General features: G+C 37.2%; 1 protein-coding gene across 1 annotated transcript in view; it reads left to right on the top strand.

Annotated features, from left to right (window-relative positions):
• The first annotated feature begins 1,129 nt into the window (after nucleotides 1-1,129).
• ncana (neurocan a) overlaps nucleotides 1,130-4,646 on the top strand; it is a 132,593-nt gene continuing 129,076 nt past the window's right edge. The window contains exon 1 of the mRNA XM_056446117.1: nucleotides 1,130-1,440. The gene's annotated coding sequence lies outside the window, so the exon portion shown is untranslated. The remainder of the gene's footprint in view (nucleotides 1,441-4,646) is intronic.

The following is a 4,646-nucleotide window of genomic DNA, read 5'->3' as shown; positions in this document are numbered from 1 at the left end:
GCACTCTACTCTAATGCAAACTTGCATTTATTGGTAAGACAATTAGTATAAACTACTGTTGAAAATTAATGATTGAATGTTATTAACTCAAATTGGTTGAAATGTGGACACAAACAAAATTTGGGTTAAATTTGTTCCAGTAAAAATAAAAAACATCAGCTGTTATTTCAACACAATCTCAAGGCAATTCGAAACTTTTTGTTTTCGTGGCTAATTTGTATGAATTGTATGATCTAATTCGTAATTGCTCATCACCCAATGACAGCTGGGGTTAGGGGTGGGGTTAGATGTCACGCCTCCTTTTTAAAATCGTACATTTTAGTACGACTGAACTCCTATGAATTCGTCCGAATTAGCCACTAAACTGACAAAACGTAAAATACTTAGCTTTCCTTGTGAGATCTTACTAAGCATTTTAGGTTCAATTTGCTCCAGTAAATTTACTTCAAATAATCAACATGTTTTATGAGCATTTTAGTGCATTTTATTATTTCTGTAATTTGCATCTAAAATCATTTACTAATAGTCATGATTGATGCATGCATTTTATTCGGCTGTGAATGCTCTCTGCAAACTCAACTGCAAACTTGCATTATTTGTAAGACAATTAGTATAAACTCATGTTGAAAATGAATGAATGTTATTAAAACAACCCAAATTGGGTGAAATATGGACACAAACAAAATTTTGGGTAAAATTTGGTCCAGTAAATTAAATACACACACAAAAAACTGAAAAATAGCTGATATTTTAAATAAATTTTAATTAAATATTAAATTTTACTAAGCATTTTAGTACATTGTAATTTGCATCTAAAATCATTGTTAACAATCATGATTGATGCATGCCCTTTGGTTATATTTGGTCCAGTAAAAACTCAGCGGTTGACTTTGTTCATATTTTACTAAGTATTTGGTGCATTTAGCAATTTCTGTAATTTGCATCTAAAATCATTGTTAACAATCATGATTGATGCATGCCTTTTATTCAGCTGTGAGTGCGCTCTCTCTCTCTCTCTCTCTCTCTCTCTCTCTCTCTCTCTCTCTCTCTCTCTCCCCGGGAGGGGGGGTTTTGTCCTCTTCTTCTTCAGCACTCTTTTGTCTCTGATCTCTCCAGTGTTGACGGAGGCGCCGCAGCGGAGACACCGGCGTCAGTTTACGCGTCACCCGGTACCCGTTCCTGCGCGGATGCTCCCTGTGCTTGCCATTGCTTTACTGTCGGAAACCGTTCAGCAGCAATTGCGGCTTCCTTTGTGGACTTCAATTCATTTGATGTGACTGAAGTTCCAGCAGACTCGCCTCTGATAGGATCGTTTTTTTTTTCTCCGCCAGACGCACCGGAGGATCCGCGGTTCTGCTCGGTTCGGTTTTGCTGATTTATTACATCCATTCAGCCGGTGTGGATTCAGACTCTGTGCTCTGATAACTTAAACAACTCCAGGTAAGAGGAAACCGTTCATATTCTACTTTCGGGTTAATACTGTCTCAGCGGACACACACACAGCTGTTGGGGTTTTGTTGGATGTCTGTCTGATTTGGTGAAATCCGGTTTAACCCTCTGGTAATCTCATCCATATCATGCAAAGCCAGTTTTAGACAGCATGTTGTAATTTCTGCTCGCTTGACTTGGTGTCTGAAATCTTCTGTCTGAGCATCTGCTCGTTTAATCTGAATAGCGGTGCATGTATAGTTTTTGGAGGTTTTCATTTTTTGGAAACGCTGTTTGAGAAGAGTGAATGTGCCACAAGAAGCTGATGGATGCACAAAGAAGAGCATTATTTTCCCTTTTTTATTTTGCAAGTACCTTAATTTAAACGTTGCGTTTTTTAAATCCATTTGAACTGTTTAAAGAAAACACTTGCTTATGGTTAAATCGCAAAAGCATTTTAAAAATGCATTAATGCAAGTAATGTATATAAGTAAATGAACTCGAGCAAAAATGTAATTGCATTCATAGAAATGCATGAATAGAATACGCAGTACAGCAATGCAATACAGTAATAGTTAAAACAAAATCTCATCATTGCATTGGAGGTCGTCCAAAAAAAAGCAATGCATATTTATAATTACCTTCCTCACAGTCAACAGCAAATGCATTTATTCCAAACTAGACAGAATATTTAAAGCACTTTATCATCAAAAATGACAGTATTTTGCATAATTTTTCAGTAAGATTATTTCATTTAAATGCATAACTAGTATGTACTATAACTAGTGTCCTAGTTTACTTATTGCATGCAAGATGAGTGTAACTGAAATGTGGAAAGCAATAGGAAAAAAAGTTCAAATGGTAAAAGGTGTGGCACAGTGGCTAGCACTGTCACCTCACGCTGGTTTGAGACCACTTTGCATTTCTGTGTGGAGTTTGCATGTTCTCCCCGTGTTGGCGTGGGTTCTGGGTGCTCCGGTTTCCCCCACAAGTGCAAACACATGCGTTATAGGGGAATTGGATGAACTAAATTGGCCGTAGTGTGTGTGTGAATGTGAGAGTGTATGTGTGTTTCCCAGTACTGGGCTGCAGCTGGAAGGGCATCCGCTGCAAAAAACTTATGCTGGAATATTTGGTGGTTCATTCCGCTGTGACGACCTCTGAAATAAGGACTAAGCCGAAGGAAAATGAATGAATGAATGAAATGGCAAAACTCCTCTATTGCATTGCAAGCTGCAAGATATTGAAGAGAGAATGCATGGAAGTATTTACTTAAGCAGAAAGGTAGATAAAACTCTGCTTACAATATTCTTTGTTGCAATGTTCAAATGCAGTAAATATTTAAGTTTACTTTTAAATATTACTCTTTACAGTAATGCAGCACTGAAAGTCATGCAGCTTCAAAACTGCTCAGTTGATTCATGATGCAAGAATTTACTCATTTTCCTTCAGCTTAGTCCCTTTATTCATGAGGGGTCGCCACAGCGGAATGAACCGCCTGCAAATACACAGTCAAGCCCAAAAGTATTCAAACCCCAGGTAAAATCAGTTTTAAAACTGGTAAGTTTTTGTTCAAATGGAAATAAAAGCTGGGAGTTTTATTTGTCTCCACAGTGATGACATTACTTGCATCCTCTTATTATATTTTGGGGGAAACCTGTGTCATTTCTGGTCACAAAAAAAAAAAAACTTGCTGGTTGAATAAAAGAAACTTTAATTTCAGCCTTGACTTCACTCTAAATAATATCTGTTTCTGTATTTAGTGATTCACAAGTGTTTATTTGCGGTTGTGAATTGCATTATGGGATGTTGATCTCTGCTCTGTCCACGTTTGATGTTGAAAATTAAACTCTACAGTTTAATAAAGTGACTTATTGACATTTGAAATAATATAATAAATAATATCTAGAGAAATAAGTCTGTAAAATAACAGAAAATGTACTGGCAGTGTAAAACAAGGTGTTTGTAGTGTAAAATACAACACAGAGCCTGACAATATAGCAATGCAAACTATTACAAATGTTCATAAGTCAATTTTTCCGCACTTTTTGAGGTCGAAAGTTGCTGGAAGAAAGATAAAGATCCCATAATGCAATTCAAAAGCAGAAATAAACAGTGTGAAATAAATTCTCTGCCTTAATGACCTTATTCTGCAATGTATTAGAGCTTCCGATTCAGTCTCCTATGGCAGAATTCTAGACTGGGAATAATATTAGCCAAACTAGTAGCTCCACAAACAAGTTAGTTAGTTTATTTATATAGTAATATATATATATATAATCAATACTAATTAAAATAAAACTTACATCACTTACATAACAATTAAACAAATGTGTTGATTGCTGTACATAAAAAGTAGAATAATATAATAAGTTGGCATCAGTTTGCAACATCAAGAAGCAGAAGAAGCCATTTTTAATATCTAAAAATCAGTGGAAGTAAATGAGAGATGAACTCTCCAGCCAAAAAGATTGCATTGGCTGCACCCGTCATATGTGAAGAATATGGCCTATAGGAGAAAAATCAGTGTCTGTGAGCCCTAGTAAGTGCACTCGACAAGCAGCTGCAGCTCTAGAGGTAAAGTATAGACTCAGATCTGCTTCCCTGTGGCAGTCGCACTGAAGTTGCTCTAGATCAAAAAGTCCCCAGCAGCTGCAAGCATTAATTCTTCATCCAACATCCGACGTCACACTATTTATCATCTGACATCATGATTGTGGCACTCTGGCATCATTTTCACTGGCCACTCTGACAGCTGCCAGAATCGTCCAGTGACATCTCCTCTGGGAGTCGTCTGCAATTTTAGAATTTTGGGGGTTTAAGCTTGGGCTTATATGCAGAGGTTTGGGTGAAAGTAAGAGGATTAGTGGTGTTGGATTTATTGGAGAATGGTAATGAGATGGCGTTTTTGGGGGTGAAGGGAGCCAAGGGTGAACGGGTGGTGTTGGAGAAGTCAGGGCTGAAGGTCAGGTGTTATCTATAGTGCACAGATACGATCAATCTGCTCCGCTTTTGTTCTCTGGAGACTGATCAATGCTGTACAAATTGCGCTTTTTCTTTGGTAGACATTATTAAGATTTAGATTAGCAGTTTCATTGTGATGGTGAAAAAGAAGTTAAATTAGTTTAGAAATCTAAAAATGTAAAGTAGTAAGTCTCTCTCTCTCTCTCTCTCTCTCTCTCGCTCTCTCTCTCATACAGTATGAGCAGAAAGATAGA

This window comes from Danio aesculapii, chromosome 2, assembly GCF_903798145.1.
Source record: "Danio aesculapii chromosome 2, fDanAes4.1, whole genome shotgun sequence".
Classification (NCBI taxonomy): domain Eukaryota; kingdom Metazoa; phylum Chordata; class Actinopteri; order Cypriniformes; family Danionidae; genus Danio; species Danio aesculapii.
This window is presented reverse-complemented; position numbering and strand designations above follow the sequence as displayed.